General features: G+C 28.0%; 1 long non-coding RNA gene across 2 annotated transcripts in view; it reads left to right on the top strand.

Annotated features, from left to right (window-relative positions):
- Nucleotides 1–5,888: 5,888 nt before the first annotated feature.
- LOC129958477 (uncharacterized) overlaps nucleotides 5,889–19,679 on the top strand; it is a 32,233-nt gene continuing 18,442 nt past the window's right edge. Inside the window, exons 1-4 of one of the 2 annotated variants that reach the window (XR_008783225.1) lie at nucleotides 5,909–5,974; nucleotides 11,334–11,440; nucleotides 12,106–12,230; nucleotides 15,216–15,321. This is a non-coding gene — a long non-coding RNA (uncharacterized LOC129958477). Of the gene's footprint in view, nucleotides 5,975–11,333; nucleotides 11,441–12,105; nucleotides 12,231–15,215; nucleotides 15,322–19,679 lie in introns of both variants that reach the window. The other variant, XR_008783226.1, reaches the window with a different exon arrangement.

The raw sequence follows: 19,679 nt of genomic DNA on the forward strand, positions 1-19,679 counted from the left end.
GACCAAATTTTCTCCGTAGCTTTTTGAGGTGACAAAGAACGCATTTCCATACGCTTTTTCGGTATTTCTGGGTAATTCTTCTACAGCTCATTGAAGTCGTTTGCAATCCTCTCCTCGGAGCTCGTTGCTCAAACCCTCGGAGTTGCGTTCGACAGCGTTATCCGGCCAAAACTTCCATGTTGATATAAGGATTCTCTTCAAATAGGCGTTCAACACAGACTGATACAAGCCAATCCAGCATGTGAGGTTACAATGTCCTCTCGCCACTCCTTCTGCTAAATATCGCTCGTTAAGGGCCTCTTTTAAGGCCGGGATAGCCTGGTTGGATAGATCGTCGGATTCGCGTCCCTTAGGTTGCGAGTTCGAACCCCGCCGGCCGAAGATTCCCCGCGTGCTTGGTGGCTGACGCGCGTTAAATCTGTCGTGGGCACAAAGTCCTCCATGTCGAGAGTAATACCACTGGGTGTACTGGATCAGGGGTGATTGTTCTCTGATTCAGGTCTAAATTACGATCTGTGGTTGAGTGAAAGAAATGCGTGAATGAAGTCCACCCCTTAAAAGGGTTGTGACGTGTGTGTAGCTAAGTCGTACTCTTGGCCCTAGATGGCGCTACTATTTAAACAAGAGGCGTTCCCCTTGAGGCTTAAATCGGCTGTCTTCGACAGCGGGCTTGTCCATGGCAAGTGCCATTAGAAACAACAACAACAAGGGCCTCACTTTTTACATTTTGTTTTGCTCGTTATGCGCATTGCTCATTATACGAGGTGCTCGTTCAGCGAGGTTTGATTGCTTCTGTTAGAAGATGATGGCGGCGTTGATAGATACATGATCAAAGATTGAGGGCGAAATATGTTGAAGTGTTTGCGTTTAAAGAAAACATTCCTATCTGAAATTCATCGCTAACTAAGGGAAGTTTCCGAAGCGAATATAAAATCACAAAAATTTGAACTACTGTTTACTTCAGGATCCTGAGACTAGCACTTGTAAATGATTTTACTTCGCAAAGGGGTAACACGGTGAGTTTCTGACTTCTTTGTTAAACTAAAGTTCCTTTCGGGCCCATAAAACCTCTTTTGGAAATATGTGTGCTGTTCTCCAAAAAGAAAAATCATCAAGGCCAAGGTTGAAGTGGATTGCGATGTTTAAAAGCTTGGAAACTTCTACTTTAATTGCTAATTGTTCCTGGTAAACCCAGGTTTATACACTAGTTTGAAACTACACCTCTACGTCGACGACTCTTGTGAATACTTAATCATTTGCTTTTTTCCTTTGCAAAAAGTTTTTAAACAATTTATCTGTTTGTTTCATCTAAAGCATAAGCATGTTATTTAAGAAGAATTTAAAACAGTTTTATTTCATCAGAAATTTTTGCTCTGATGCATTATTTATATCAAATATCCTTAAATAGAGGGTTTGAATGCAATTTCAATCAATTTTCGAGTTCTTTCACATGTTTAAAAAGTTATCAATCAGTTTATTTGTAAAGCTCAGTGTATTTTTAACCATCCTGCCACATGTGAAAAATAAACTAGAATTTTTTAAAAGATGTAAAATCGCTGGGGGATATATTTCGAGTGAAAATGTAAAATAAATTTGACAGAGAAAATATTAGAACTGAATCCAAGGTTATCTTATGATGATAAATAATAAAATTGAATCATTTTAGCTGTTTAGAATAAGAAACTCCAAAGGAAAAAAGAAATCGGTTTTTTAAAATATATATACTTTTCACTTGAGTGTTGCTGTTACCATGGTTTTTGATAAGAAAAAAAAATGTTAAAAGATGAATAGCATAGCATTTTTAGCCTTCGTTAGTCAGTTGAGAATCTCCTTTAAAATAGTTTATTATACACTTTTATTTAATTTGACTTTTATATGTTTTGGTTATAGAATTTATAGAATAGGCTATAGAATAATCGATTTTTCATACCCTTTCTAAAGTACTGGAGTTTTGTAATTTGTTAATGTATCCTTGATAAACATGTATATTACTTCATGACTATTGCATTATATACTTCATGACTATTGCAATATTTTCCCAACTTAATTATTCATAAATTCAATTAAATTTGATTCCGTAACTAACATGATAATAAATAACAGTTACAGAGGTGTTCCATTGTTTATGTTGACGACTATAAAATACAATTTTCCTGGTATTCAACAAATTACTTCCCAATACTTTAAAGATTTCAAAAATGAATTCTAATTACCAATTTGAGTATGAAAAAATTTTCAAATTTTTACCATATCTCTTAATTATTTTCTTACACTAAATTCTTTGCACTTATATTTTCCACTTATGTTGAGAAGTTGAGATTCAAACAGACTGTTGCTGAAAGCGGCTTATCTACTAAACCAGCGATACCTTGAAATGCGAGTTTTGATTATGATAATCGTTCAAAAAGAATAACTTTTATATACATGGGACAGTAAAAGTATTATTGCTTTTTCGAAATCATTTAGCATTTTTTAGTTTTTATATACACCGGCCTCCAAAAATTAGAGTAGAACCTGTATTTTGTGATTAATTTGAAAATGAATGAACATAGAAACAAGAAATTCGAATGAAATATGCACTAAACAGTTTTTTAATGAATGCAACATAGAAGTTTTCCTAAATTCAACAGAAACATGTTTTACAACAAAAAATATATTATTGGCAGCGAACTTCATTCTTGCAGAAAACAGTACATAACAGTTTTATGTGGGAAAAATGACACGGAAACATTACAAAGAGGAGTTCTAATAAGTAATGTGACCACCCCTAACTGCAATGCATTGGCGGCATCTACTTTCCATCCTGAGAATTAAGTTATCGTTCACCGAAATGGGAAACGAAGACTAGACACGGAATAACCCTTGTTTTAGCTCATCTAACGACTTTGAAGGAGGACTTAAAGCAGCAATCTGTCTCTCAAGTTAGTCCCAAAGATGATCTACCTAATTCAGGTCTAGGCATCGAGCTAATCATTCCATTCGCTGTATGCCTTGACCCTCAAGATAGTCCTTAATAAGTCGAAATCGGCATAGGAGCGTATTGTTCGTTCATCAGAAGAAAATTGCAACCAATAGCAATAGGCGGATATATTAATTAAGGATCTCGTCTCGATATCTCACATTGATGGAACTTCCCCCCATGGAACACATGCAAGTCAGTGCTATCACCGAGAGAGATCCTTTCCCAAACCATTTTTCCATCACCTGTAACTGTGTCTTTCAATAATATTGGATTGGCTGTATCTAGTGTGTTACTCCCTCCAGATTATATAACGATGGCCTGAATCATTCTCAATTTACACCATGAACCTGGACTCATCTGTGAAAAGCACAGAAGTCCATTGCTGACTGGTCCAGGATATGTGATCGCTCGCCCAACGTAAACGTTCAGCTCTGTGTCCTGGCTTCAAGGAAAGACACAGAACTGGTTGTCTTGCATACAGACCTGTATTCTGAAGACATCTTCGAACTGTAGTAGTGGAGATTCTTGTGTCTGTTGCCGCAGAATGATCTGCCATGTGCTGAATCATAATAAAGCTTCTTCTCCTTCGGGCCGAAAGAGCTAAATGCCCTTCTCCTGGAGGTGATGTAGCTCGCGGTTGACCTGAAACATGTCTTTTGGACACAGAATCCTTTAATTGAAACTAATCTTATAGTCGTTTGATCACATTACGAGACACATTAAGACGTCTAGCAACATCAGCTTGTGACAACTCCATTTCCATTCATCTGATAGCCCGCAACCTTAATGAATGCATTATAGCTAGGAGTGGATACATTGTGCATTAGAACTCATTTTTGTAATGTTTCCGCGACATTTTTCCACATAAAACTATGAAGTACTGTTTTCTGCAGGAATGAAGTTTTCTGCCAATAGTATATTTTTTTGTTGTAAATCATGTTTGTATTGAATTTGAAAAAATTTCTATCATGCATTCATTAAAAAATTGTTTAATGCACATTTTTTTCCAAATTTTTTGTTTCTAGTATGTTTATGGCTAGAGTAGTTAATGCCAGTGTTCCTCATAATTTTAACATTAGTAAAGAACTTTTGGATGCCCTTGTCCGTATTTCCTCATACATCAAAAATAGTCATTAATGCTGTAAAAAGTAACTGATATCTGTGTTCCTGAATGAAGGACGGAGCATTAAATATTCACAATATGATTTACAATAATTCTTTTCATTATCTTATTCTGTGTAGTGTGTGTTTAAGACAATAATAGAATGATTTAAGGATTTAAATTCAAAATTATTAAAAAAAAAATTTGGTTCCCAATAAAAAAATATCTGATTTCATTTCCCTACTTTCTGTATGCATGATGCCCATTGTTTTTTTTAATGCCAAACAGTTTATAGATTATTAATTTTTAAAGTTGCTCTGGAATTCGATATCATCCAGTATACTTTGAACATTAAATAGATTATTTTACTAGAAGAATCAAACTCAGTAAATCTCTTGCATACGAAAAGAAAATAAGAATTTTCTCCTCTCCTCCGGAAATTTTATTGACTGTTTACCTACTTTATGAAATATGGATGCATGTAGTACTACAATATTGTAGAGTATATGGTAATATTGCACAATATTGTGAATGTGGAGGAATACCGAATATCGTATTCACATTATTGCAAAAAATATTTTTAAAAAAGCAACGAATTTTTTAAAAATAATGAAATTATAGAATTCTGACGCAAAAGTATTAGTTTTAACTGAATAATTCATTTAATTTAAGAATTCATTCAAGAAAATCAACTGGATAAAATTTTCATTAAAAGACGAACTATTGTATTTTACAGTACAATATTGTGAAAACAATTTTAAAAATTCTATATTGAACGTCGGTGAATAATATTGTGAAAAATAAATAGAATTCTATGTTTATCAACGTTGTTATGACACAATTGTAAATTACGTATTTAATAATGTGATATTATTTAATTTTTATGTGTTTTATTTGAAGGGAGTTGACAACCGAGATACATTTTTAGATATCTTGATTTTTATTTAAAAAAAATTCTGATTTTTAAAAAAATGTCGAAACTGCCCTTAATTTATTAAAAATAAAAAAAGTGATAACATTAGAAACTGAGAGAAAGTAAATATATTTGCAAAAATAAATATATTTTAATAAATAAATGGATTTGATTTTTATAATTTTAGTTTCAAATAATTTTTAATTCGACTTTTATTACAAATAAGAATATGCCGAAATTATTAAGAAAACGATCAAGAATTTTCACGGGCAACCCTTTTTTTATATAGAAAAACCTTTCACGGGCAACCCTTTTTTTATATAGAAAAACCCGTTTCATCTTTTTCTTAATATTGAAATTATTATTGCCTTTAAAAGTGCTAACTAAATTTACATCCAGTAAATTCTGGTTTCGTGAGACACCTGTAGCCTAGCGAGTGTAAATAACACTCAGAACGTACGATTTTTTTTCTTGCCCAGTTTGTTATTAATAGTTTAAAAAGAATAAATAGTGCTCAGAGCATGACATTATTTTTCAACCCCTCTTGATATTTCTTTTTAGAAAGTGGGATAAACACATTAATGTCTTGTTTCTACGGCGTCACCTAAATTTTGCGCAAGGAGCATCTATACCCTACCTCGCTCCCAGCTTCATCTCTTTTGAGCGCGTGACATCTGTTTGTTTTTATTCGTTAATAAATTATTGATTTTTAAAGCTACTGTAAGTATTTGAATCATTCTATATATTAACCCATCAAAGGCATTTAGAAAATAATTTCGTTACAACTGCTATAATTCAGTTTAATAAATATATCCTCTAGAAAATGTTCGAGAGTGACACTTGTACAGCTTAGATGGAATATATTTTCTAACCATTGCCGACAATTTTCTTCAGTTGTGGCAGCATATGCTTGAGAGATTTGTGGGGAAGCGTCAGTACAGGCGGTGCGATGAGTTTTTCTTGTTTTTAAGTGCAGCTATATGTAATCCTGTCAAAGGTATTTTAAATTTTATTTTTCTATCAATCAGATTGGTTAAACCTTTCTTAAAATATTATTTATAAGTTTGCCTTAAAAATTTTCTGTTAATTTACTGATGAATTTATAATTTTTGTACCGTTATACATTAATAACGAAAATTTCTTTTTGTATAATTAAACGTACATTAATTTATAAATCGTTTATATGAAAGCTGTAGCAAAAATAAATAAATAAAATAAAATAAAAAAATAAAGTCGCTTTATTTTACACTTACGCTTTATCATTGATTGCCGGTAAATCGTACCTATTTGTATTTTTAATTTTTTTTTGTCCCTTTTAACTATTAGCGCGCGCGTTTGATTTAAAAAAATCATCGCAGAATCTACTTATTAAAATTATTATGGGACAATCATTATTTCTTCTTGGGAGTTGTGTTTTTCGAAAAAAAAAAAAAAGCCGAATTTTGCCATAGGAATAATGTTTAATGGATCTGTTATATATATATATGTGTATATATATATATATTATTATGCTTTTGTTTGGCAATGAGTTCTACATCAAGATAAAATTTTAATCTTTTATTATTATCATTATTATTTTTTAACAATCATATGTTACCTGTGGCTTAAGAAATATGTTCCAAAATTAAATAGTATTTAGTTCTCTTTATTAGTATTAAAAAGCAATTATTAGTATCAGAAGCAATTGACAATAATGCCACTTAAAAAATAAACATTTACAATGATATTCTTTGAAAATATGCAAAATCTCATTGTTAAAATTGCAATAATAATCTTTTTACCTAATTGAATGTGCGATTTTGTAAGGAATATTTTTTATGTTTTATTATATTCAGCTGTGATGGATACTTTGTAGTAAATTATTTCTTAAAGAACTTACACAATAGTTTTACTTTTTTTTCAACAAATCAGTTCTGAATTTTAGGAGTCAATATTTCACAATTGGTGTATAGTATCTTTTTCATAACCTTTTTTCTTTTTCAGCATTTTCTGCTGTTCATATATAAAAATTAAATGTAAAATATTTTTTTTAACGTCTGATTTATATATTAATCGTACTAGTAATTACTTGCTAAAGATTGCATTCTAATAAGTTCTTAGACTTATTAGAATTTGACTGTAATTACCAGTTATTATTTACGATTAATATGCAAGCACCTATTACTGAGAGTTCAATGTTGAAGTGTAATCCTCATGAAAAATGCTTGTACCTCTGAAAAATTGGAACAAATTTGATAATTTCAAACTACTGTGATAACTTACCAAAATCCTAAAGTATTGCAGCACATAAATTTTTATCCTCTTATAAGTTTATTTATTTATTTTGTAGTTGGATAAATTTTTATAAATGCATTTTTAAATGATTTTTTTTTTTTTTTTTTGCATCCTCAAGTATTCAATAATATGAAAAAAAAAAACAAAAAACATACATATAAAATATTAATTAAGAAAATATTTTATTTAATATATTTCTAAATAAATTTTGTGATATGCGAGGATTGCTTTCTTGCATCTTGATTTTTGCTGTCTCAGAATTTATTAAAAATTCATCACTTTGTGCCATTATTACTTGCAACAATGAGATGTATCCGAGAGTATTTTAAAAATTGCAATTTAAATTTTAAAATATTTCTTTTTAATTCCTTCTAAAACTTAACTGTTGTACAAGATGAAACTTAAATTCTGCAATTTTTAAGAATTCAGAATTCTAATAACAGAATATATATTGGTTAAATGTAGTTAAAAGGTTGTGCATATTTTGTCTATTGCTATCCCATTCTTACGAGTCTGTAAAGTGTGATATTTTGTTGGTGAAGTGTTGACTTTTTAATAAAAGAATAAAAAATACAAGCATTGATTCTGTGAAATATGTAGTATTAATATCAAGTTGGAATATATGTAATCTTTATATGGCTTGAGTATTCTTTGCATACTGATGCTATGCTGAAAGCAAGAATAGATGAACTTGCAAGCAGTTTACGTAAAGCACAACAGAATGTAATGCCAAGAAAAAAACTGTTATAAAGAATTTCAACAGAATTTTTTTTGTAATATATTACATCCTTTTTTTTTTAAAGGATAATGACTGATTGATTTTTTTCTCTTTATGTGATAGTGACAGAATGCAACATAGAAACAATCATATAACACTTTTTTATTTGTATATTTAAGTGCCTGCTGCAAAATATTACAAAGTGTATAATAAGTGGTAAATACAAAACTTGCAATATTTTTAGTTGTTACAGAAAATGTAGAACATTTGCTTATTCTATAACAAATCTTATTCATATGAGAACAGTTTTTTGTTTATTTGTTTTTCAGCATTTTAAAAACAGTATTGACTTCTTTTGATGTTATTTAAGAACTGTGTGCATTGTACATAAGCTAGTCTTGTATTTTAAAAATATTTAAGGAATTGATGATGAATATCTTTTCTTTTTATTAACCTTCAACTGCTGTGTGGGTCTGAGAGACGAAATATTTTTTAATCATCATTTCTATTCTTAAAAATGGGAAATGATCACTTTACTTCACATTACTTTTGAAAACCCGTCAGTCAAGGTCACATTTCTAGTTTCTGTCTTTCAGGTTTATTATTTTTTGATGTTTCTTTTTGAAGAGGTATCTATATCAGGATCCAAAGATATTTGGATTTAACTTTTTGATAAAAATGTGATCAAATTAATCATAAAATAGTTTATTGTAAAAATATACAAATGCAGAATATTATATTCTGATTAAAACAGGCATTAACTGTTGGATGCTAATAAATTACAAATCAAGGCATTTTATGGATGGTATAGGACACGAGGTATTTCGGTGTTTTTTTTTTTAAAGTGAAATTTCTATGGAATTGCTTTGAATTTAATAACTTCAAAATAAGAAAGTATAAAGAAAGTATTGCAGCTTTAAAAATGTTCTTCTGTAAAAAGTCGTCAGTGTACGTATTCCACAAAGGAACGTGCATCTTTTAACGAGATGTTAACGGATGCTGCAAATGTAAAATGCTTATGCCAAAAAGTCTTAGTAAATTATGTGTTATTTTGTTACAAGAAACAAATTTTCTTTACTTTGCTTGCATTGACTGTAGAAAAGATTTTGATGGAAGATATGAAAGTGGGCTAAATGAAGGGGGAAAAAAAAAGTATACATTCATACAAGCTTCATTTGGATTGATTGAAACATATTAACAGAAACACAACTGCAGACAATTAACTTTGATCAATTGAATTTGGGATGAATCATCTAGAAGATATAGGTTTTATATTTGTAGGTATTTTTGGAAAGGAAAAAGATCCCAAAAGAATTACAAGTAAATAAAACAAAATATATATTAATGTTTTACTAAAGAATCTTGTTCATATGATTCTAAGAAAAGAAATATTTTACTTCATATGATTCTAAGAAAAGAAATATTTTTGTTGAATATCATACTAGCAAAAACAATGCTTGTACAGAAGAATTAGATTAATAGAAGTAAATAATTTAACAACAAGCAGTGTAGATATATTTGACAAAAATTGTTCAATTTATTCACTAAACACAACGCTAGTCTATAATGATATCTTTCTGAATATTTGATATATATGCTATTTATTCATTTTTATTGTTTCATTCTTATCCTAAAACTCCAAATATAAAAGGCTAGTAAGCAACTGATTAGATCCTATCTTAAATGTTAGATAAATTCCTCATTTTTATCATGAGAACTCCATTAGATGAATCTTTGACCAAAATGGAAGTGAGGAAAGTAATTTTTCAAATTAAAGTGAAAATTAGAAAAAAAGAACATGTAATCTATGCCTCTGTGTTAAGAAGTGAAAAACAATTTGCAAATGTATGGAATGTAAGGAATCAATGTGTCTCTACTGTTCTAATAATAATAATATTTTGACTCTATTTCAACTTATGTTTCACCTTTGTAAAGAAGAATGTTTTAATCCAAAGAATCTTATAAAAATATGGCATGATTAGGTTTATATTTACTTAATCCATAGATGTTGAATAAAATTAATAGACAGTTTGCTCCTAATAATAGACAGCTTTTGTTCCTAAAAATGAAGGAGTTAATTTTGTATGATTGGGAACTTTACTTAACATCTATGGATTAAGTAAATATTATTAAAATTAAATTATGTTTTTTAAAAAATGATTTAAATTAAAATAAGCTTAAATATTTATAATTTATTCCTAATATTTCATAAAGTGCATAAACATTTTCTTAAACCTGTCTATGAGACTGCTCATACTGCCTATACAAAAATATTTATCACAGCAGTTAATGATTACCTTTTTTATGCTCTTAACTTCTTGATGTAATGAAATATATATTTCTCAGTAAAATTGTATGAGTTTTTATAAATATGTTTAATTTCTGAAATACTAATAAAATGCAAACCATTTTGTAATATTATTTAGGATTATAGTTGTACTGTAAAGAGATTTGCAATCTTATGTTGGCAGTTCGATGTAGTGGCTAAGGATGTGATTAGTCAATATGTTGTTAAAATTATATCGATAGGCTAGGATTATTTTATATATACTCTGGTTTCTCAAGTATATTACATTAAGACTGGTGATGATTATTATTTGTTGCATTATTTTATATGCTAATTTAATATCTAATATTTTTTTATGTATGTTCCTTTGAAAGTACATCTATTTATTCTCTCTCTGTCTGTCATCTATCTCTGTGTACTATCTATGTCTGTTATGTCATCTATACTCTGTACATCTATTGTTTTCATCTTAATATTGAAATTTTAATAAAATAGCCTAATTTTGTTGAGTAAATGTTCAAGATATAATATGATATACTAAATTTGTAAGGTGATTAAGAAAAATACTTTTTTTTTTTAGTTTTTATATATAGGGAAACTAAAATACCTAGAAATTGGCTTACATTTCTTAAATATTAACCTTGGATATGTTAACTTTTACAAATATTTAAAAATAGTGCAGAATTTTATCAAAATGATTAAAATATGCAGAAATCTTTTGAAATATAAAATTTAAATTCTCGCAGATCCCCGTTTGTAAAATCTACCAATGTGTAAAATATTTCCCATGTATTAATTAGGAAATGTATGCTATTTTAGCATTGTACATATATTTGAAAACAGGTCCTAGAAGTAAAAATACTAACTGAAACCATTCATTATGCTCTCAATATTAGAATTCGTAGAAGTGAATAGTATTTGCTTGCTAGAATTCTTTATGAATGGGGACTGCATAAAAATAATTTTTAATATCCTATAATGTCTGATCTTTTGAAATGTTATGAATTATTTCATAAATTTTATAAATATCTGCATATTTTGTTACACTACTTTATACTTTAACTTATATGTATCCAGGGATAATATTTCATGAATTAAAGCCAGTTTCAAGGTATTTTGAAAGGTATGGATTGAAAGCTCTGAAATTTTGTAAGAAGCCGAAGATTTTGTAAAATCATGCTCTGGTAAGTCCTAAAAATTGTATATTTCTTCCAAATAATATATTAATATAAGCTTCTGGGTTGTATCTTTTATCAGTATTTTCAGCTTTTATGTTATAAATTTGAAATACAATGTAAATTATCACTGTTCATTATAATATTTACTTAATTAAATGTTGATTTTTCATTTGAGCATTAAATTATATATGACGCACTTCAAATATTCTTATTTTTAAGAAATTTCAGTCTAAATAAAAAAAAAAAAAAATGAAGTTAATTCTTGCATTACTTAATATAACTCCCTAATTTTATGAATTGTTGAGATATAAGAATAATCATTGCAGTTGTTTTTACTTTGAAATGCTATTTTGTAAAGAATGGTTTTTTTAATTGTTGGTTATGTGTATAGAACTTATCACCTAATCTCTAAAAAGCAACATTCTGAATGCCAATTAATTTCCTATCACTGCTACATCTTTTATGTTATTGTTTTAACGGAATGTTTGTTGAAGTTTAAATTTTTATGTTGAATATCTCTATGAGTTCTTAACTTATTGATCAAGTTCTTATTTCGTTAATGATAGTTAAAAGATTGAAAATATAATGTTTGGAGCATTTTTGAAAATTGATAATAGCTATCGTGTACAAAATTTGATTTGAAATTTCAAACTTTATTTTTTCTTTTTCAGTGTCAAATTGACATATAGTGCTTCTTATATTTTGATGATGTTTTTATTCCTTTGTTAAGCTTGAACAAAAATGTCGGCAAAATCATTTCTTTTTTTAAAATTGGCACTTGTAAATCAAAAAGGAGGTATGGATATTTCTTTATTCTTTATGTTTATGCATTTTTTTTTTTTTTAATTTTAGGATTTGGAAGTTTTTTTTTTTTTTTTTTTTTTTTTTTACAAGTTTATTTTTAGAACATTTATATTTCAGAAGCTTTTGTTTGGAATATTTAGTGCTATTTGAATATCTGATGACTGTCAAATTCTTGTTTTTTTATGTTTTTAAATTTATCTTTTACCATTATTTTTAAATATTTTCAAAATTTATCATTAAAATTTAGTTATTAAAAGGCATTTTCTTCTTGATATTCTGTTTTAATAAGCATTTTATCATAAAACTTAAAAAAAAAAAAAAAAATGTTGCTTTAAGGTGATCCATAATTGAAAAAAAATCATTTGCATTTTCTAAATACTTTTTTTTACTTAATCATAATGAGATTAAAAAGGTAAAATCGTATAGCTAATTTTATCAGATTAGATAAATGTATCCAATTTTTAAGGATGATTAGATAGAAGCTGCTCTTGAAATCTATTCAAAATGTACTCCCCTCACTACAATAATTTTATTATTGTATATTTTATTATAGTTTTATATCTGTGATTCATTTGTAATTTCAGTCACTTCTTATTTGATGATTCTGCAGAATGGCATAAATATGTGTAGTGAATGTTTAAAAAAAATTCCATTTTATGAAATGTATCAATTTTCAACCTTAGGCGAACTGAACACATCTTTGAACAAACATTTACCGTCTTATTTATTTTTCATTTGATGTGTGCTGTTGTACTAAATTTTCTAGATTTTATCTATTCATGTGGGCTTAATTTTATGTAATTAATATTACTTCATTTAATAATAATTTTAGTAGTTTCTTCACTCAAGTTTACAAGATTTGATACAAATTATATATGTTTCATTAGATAGAAAAACATGTTGCAATTAGATGCATGTATTTATTAGAGATGTTTTCTTCTACCTTACATTGAAATTTATGTGCATAAAAATTAATAAGAGTGAAATTATTTAATTTTCTATGTCAAAATATGAAGAGATAGTTTTATATGGCTCCTTAGGAGAAAACCTGTACTGATAATAAAGCTTGTAGCATTGTTTAGTAAAATTATTGATGTTATTAAAAAAAGTTATAAAAACAATATAGTAATGTGTGTTTTTATTCATTTTTTAAATTTGAAATTACAAATTAATTAGTGTAATCACTGAAGAGTATTGAAAATTGAAATTTCATCAATTTTTTTTTATGTTAGTGCTTTAGCAAGAATAGTTATAGTTTATGTAATATATATGAAATTTCCTTTAAATTGTATGACCATCCTTATTATGGTAACTTTACAGCAGGATTATCTGTATATTTTCAGGTGATTGGATTTTACAAAAGGATATGGGGGAAAAAACCATATGTGCCTTTTGACTGAAAAATAATCAGTTTGATTAAATAATGTTTGTGAACATGTCTCATTTTCCTCTTGTTTTTAATGTGTTAAGTCCTGCAACCATTTGTCTTTACATATTTAGAATCAAAATTAATTCCTTCCTGAAAATCATACAAAGCTGAAAATAATTAAGTAAATAAATAAAATAAACAGCAGTCTTCTTTTATTTTTAAAATTCCATGGTGTGGCACATAAAATGTTTTGACTGCCAATGATTTAATAAAAATTGTGAAGTATTTTATGAATTGAATTTATATATAGCTGGCAAACCATAATCTCAGTGTATTTTTTAACAAGAAAACCAGAAGAAGCAGAAGATTGAAATACTGTGAATCTTTGCATACAGAAAGTATTTTTAACTGGGTACTTTAAGTCTAGAAACAGAAATTTTATCAAAAGAATAAATATAAATTGAATATCAGATGAAGGAATAGGATCTTTACACAATATCATTTCAGTGCCATTTGCTAAACTGTATTTTTACTGCCTTAACTTTTTGAAAAATTCCATTGTTAAATTAGATTCCAACTGGGGGGGGGGAGAACAAGTAGCAAACAAAGTTTTGTTAATTATCAATGAGAGAAAGATGTTTTCAAATGAAATTGGCAAATTTATGTAAATCGTTCTTCTTATCAGCTTATTATATTGTCTTAAAAATTGTGTTAAATAACACCTGTGATTATATATATATATATATATATATATATATATATATAAAGTAACCAATCTAAAGTAAATATTTTGAAAACGAAAGGAAATAGTTTCGGAATCGCAACTAAAAATTATTTCTTATTCAAACTAAAACCAAAATATCATCGAGGAATCATTTTTAGACTGTCTAGTCTGCATTCCTTCACAGAAAAAAATCCCTTTTTTTTGAATTCCTGCCTGAGGGTGACCCTTGAAAAAGTCTTCAGGCTGGATTCTTTTTCTATTTGGTTTAATTTGATTTTCCTATCAACTTTATTTTTATTACTTTTGTGTATATATATATATATAATATATAATGTATTGGAAAATTTTGGAAATTATCTTAAATGTTCCTTGGTTTCACCTCAGACCTTTGTGAATTCATTTGAATATGCTTTGAAACTACCTGTTATTGGTTTCATTTTCGATATTTAGGTTACCAATTTCTTCGAATCAGTTTTTCTTTTGTTCCGACTTTTTTAGCATGTTCGATGTAATTTTTTGCATCATAATAATAAGTAATTATTTGACTTAATTTATCCGAAGGTTATGCATGAAAATTTAAAGCTTTACTTTTATTTGAAAAATTTATTTTTATTTGATTTTGAGCATTTTCAACTTGTTTTTAATGCATATTTTACATTACAGTGGGGGACTTTAGTGTAGTTTAAAAAATTATGTACATTATTTATGTTGCACAAAATTTTAAAATTGGGTTTCAAGTGAGTATGCCATCTTTAAAATGCATAGTTTGAATTCATTGCATTGTCTCAAGTTTTTACATGTGAATTTAAAATTGATGTATTATTGCACCCATAATTAATGTATATAATGTATTACCACAGCATTTAATTTCTATTTTATTATAGGTTTGCTCATGAAATAATGTAAGAAAAATAACCCCAAAGAACTCTTTGAAAAAGGAGAAGAAAGCAATATAAATCCTATAAAGTAGGAGTTCCAATTTTGTGCCAAGTAAGTTGTTGGTTTGAGTTTGCTAAATATAATTCTTAATTTGAAATTTCATGATGTAAAATGTAAAATTTTGTTGTGTTATTTTATTATATAATATTACAAAAGACAAGATTTCCACTTCATAGTAAAAAGTTATGGTTGTTATTTATTTTGTTTACCTTGGCCTGAACAATTGTTACTCTATTTATGCATCATATCCTTACATTAATTTTTTATTTTTTTTACTGCACATTTGTTAACAGATCTGGAAAGTGAGGAGCTTAATGCTCATATTTTATTGTCTTAATTTATAAAATACAAAAGTTTTAAGAATAATAGAATATCCAAATAATTTTACACAAGAATTCCAAATTACAAAGCTCATGCTTAATAATTCTGTTGTATTTTTAATATAGAACTTTTCATAAATCAAATAAGTTAAGGTATGAAGATTACTTTTGTACTTATAAAATGAAAATTGTCAGATTCAAGATACCTTATACAACTTTACTATAACTGATGCGTCCTTTTACATGATTTGTGGATATACAATAATAATTCCTTGATTGATTTCTTTTGTTTTTATCCAGTTAATTCTCAGAAAAATATATATCTTGAATTCCACACCAATTATAATTTCTTTTTGCATTTTTGCTTGTTAGAAGATAATACATACTTATTTTATTTTTTTTTTCTTTGTGATCTTTATTGGATATCAGTGTTTTATTCAGTATATTGGCAATATGTGCATCCTTTAACTGTTGATAGAAATTGTTCTCTGCTTATTGGACATGAATGGAATTATTTTGATGTTTTGTACTATTTATAGCTTAATAAATATTTGTAGCAAAGATTACATTAAATCTTGTGTCCAGGGTAGTAGGGATGTAGTGTCCAGGGTCTGACATTATTTTTAATCTCTTCATTCTATTTTTCAAAAAAAAAAAAAAATGCCACAAACGCACTAATATTGTGTCTGCATGGTGCCTCAACACTTGATGGAACCATAACTCAGTACTTTTTCAATATCTGCATCTTTTTAAATTCAAACGATCTGCCTTGTAGAATTTCTTTCAAAAATGAGACTGTCTCAAACATTTTTTAAAAAGCCACAGAAAACGCTATTTCCTCTATATATGTATTAAAAATTTTCAAAGAATGGTACAAGATTTACATAAACCTTGTGAGTGGCACTTAAATAGGGAATAAAAAGACAGCCATTTTCAATAGTGAATTCAATCTCCATTCGATTCTTCAAAAACATTTAGTTCAATCTCTACAAACGCAAGTAGTGAAGCGTCGAATAACAAGTAGTCTGAAAATAATTTTCGACAAAAATATTTTGATGTCGATTTGGGAAAATAAAAATTATTTAAATATTTCTTTCCTCCATGCCTTGGCTATTTCAAATTTTGCTTATTGGACAATTCTTGACTTCTATCATGTTCTAAGCCTTTCGCATGTGCAAAGAAACATAGTTTCCAATTGAATAAAGAATTCAATATTTAATTAATTGTCACAAAAACTTCACTAAAGCCATCCTAATGCTTCACAATGTTTGTAAGAAAAATTCGAAGAATATCTATGCTGTAGTTAAGATTTCTGTTGGGAACAAGATAATTGGCATGTCAATTTTCCTTATGTAGATATGAAATTAATATAATAGATTCAACTTGCTATTATTCACTATATAAAATGTTCATAAAATTGCGAAGTGTTTTTCAAAGCTAAACTTGAGCAAAGATTTTATAGCATTATTGATTCTAGGCTAGTATGCACAGCTGAAAGTTTCCTAATATCTTATGAATTTGTCAGTGCTTTTTATGTTTCATTACTTAATTTAAATTTATTCAGTTTGTGTCTTTTAATTACTTTCAGATAAAAATAGTTGGCTATACTTTTTAAATGGGAACCTGTTTTAATTGATGCATTTGATGAAACAGAGTAATAGTGATTATGGTCATAAGAAACAAGGCATTTAAAAGATTAAAAGTAATTAAACATTTATTTGAAATTTCTGCTAATAATATAGATAAAGGTATCCCTGTGTGTGTTGGCTTTCTATAGGGGAGACTGTTTGACCTACAGTTACCAAATTCGGCTGATATTATCTTGGAGTGTGGGACTTTGCTCCTCAAAGAGATTTTTTAAAAAAATTTAGTTTGAATTTTAATCAATTAAAATTAATGCAGTTTGATGTTTTCCGGTGATAGCTTCCGAATTATTATAGATACAAAAAGAAATTTTATACTCTTCTAAAATTTAAAATCTTGTCTTATTAATGATATTAATTTAATAATCGTACGAATTTTCCCTTAATTTAGGCAGTTTTTTTTTGAAACTATGTTTTTGTGTAATTTCCAACAATATTCAAGACGTTTTCATTGTTTTATCAAATATTTTAACTCGGGAATTTCTACTATTGTGAAAGCTCAGGAAGAAGGATTCTGTTTAATATCTGTAATTTGCAAAGCGAATAAAAAAGTGAAAATACGATCCGTGAAATTTAGAAGATAGAGCAACTATTTATTTACGTTTTTAGAAGCATTATGATTTTATAGTACTGGTTACCATTAATAAGATTCATATGTAGAAGTAAGACGTTTAAAACACACACTACTTTAATGTCTGAAAAATTGATGGAATTATAGATAGATAAATCGTTTAGATACGATTTTATAAAATTAAAATAATCAACATTTACTGCGAGTTAGCTGGTCTTCAGAGGTGGCTAGTTTAAAATAAAACAAAATCGACCGGAACAGTCTAAAATCATAAGAGCCAAAACATATCAAATCAAAAAATGTACTTAAATATAAGAATGCACAAATGCAAATTTGTTTTAATCCTTTTTTTCGAACGATCTCGTTACAGGCAGCCAATTAGAAATTAATGAAGATTCAGCAGCTATTTGCCTCTTCTTCAAAATAACATATCATTAGCTGGGTGCTTTTGTTTATTTAAAATTGTAAATCCTGTTTGGAAATTCCAGCCAAAATTTTTGAAATTCAACTTTGGGTGTTTAATAAAGAGTAAATACAAAATTGTGAAGATACAAAAATAAAGTTTTATTTAACAATAGCATTTCTCTTCACTTTGCATTTAGTATATATTATATTTACTCTCATTATACAGATAAAAAAAAATTAAAAATCAAGTTAGCTAATTTTTCAAACAGACAATTTTTGCATCTTAATATATGCAAAGTATTTCAACTATATTGGTACTTATACAATTGAGCATATTAATATGTAATCAGTAGGGGAGAGTTGAGAGAGGAGTGGACAATTTCACAAAATATTTTTTACTTCACTAGTCCAAATTTACTAAGAATGCAATTTATAAATATCTAATAGTATGCTCTTTAAGTTATTCTTAAAAAAAGAAAAAAAAAAAAGAAAAAAATACAAAAACAGCAAAATATGAATAACTGGCTTTTATTTGCATATTTAAAAAATGTGACATTTTTGGCCCACATTTCCCTCTTGTGAGGGAGGAATAGGACAAGACTTGAAAAAAATTAAAATTAATGAATATTGTATTCTGATAAATGAAGTCAAAACTGAAAGAAAAGTAGTGCTGGGCTCAGCTAATACCACCAATTATTTCTGTTTGGGGAAGTTCCATTTTCAATTTTCTCTACCATACTGAAGTCATTTTCCTGTGAGAAGTGCAATCTTTCTTTTTCATCCTTTCTCATAAATTGAATATCATAAGACTGCATACATCTGTCTATCTTCAACTCTGCCAATGTAATTAACAATTGTCTTATTCGTCAAAAAATTAACAAGCACAAAATCATTCACTCCTATTTTTTGGATCTCCTATCAATCAGTTAATTTCTTTTGCAATTTCAACATCAACATGAGTATGCAAATCAAAATTCTTCATCAGTTGAGTTGTGCAGAGAAATTTTTCTATCAATGAACTCATCAACAGATTCATTCATTACTTTCTGCTTTTTATAACATGAGTTTTTTTTTTTTTTTTTCGTTTTACTTAATATTTTTTGCTTTTTGTTAGCTGCTATTCTTCAATTTCATTTTTTTTTCTGGTGTGTCAGTAATGGTCTTTGATCTTGCCTTTTTCTTTGTCAATTTTCGTGATGATGCTTTTGAATATGGGCGTATATCAGCAGGACTCAGATGAATGAGATATATTGAGAAAATGATAATATATATTGTGAAGAATTGTATTATCTAGTACTACTGCCAACCAACTCAATTGATGTTGATATGCATCCTACTGAGTAGCTTATGCCTTCATTATCAGAGATAGGGCAGTCTGTTGCATATGTTGTTAAAAATTCTTTTTCTGTGAAAGGCTCGCTGTTAAATGGATATGTGCTAAACTGTCTGAATTCTGCTGTTATATTTTTT

The sequence above is a fragment of the Argiope bruennichi genome, chromosome X1 (assembly GCF_947563725.1).
Source record: "Argiope bruennichi chromosome X1, qqArgBrue1.1, whole genome shotgun sequence".
Taxonomy (NCBI): Eukaryota; Metazoa; Arthropoda; class Arachnida; order Araneae; family Araneidae; genus Argiope; species Argiope bruennichi.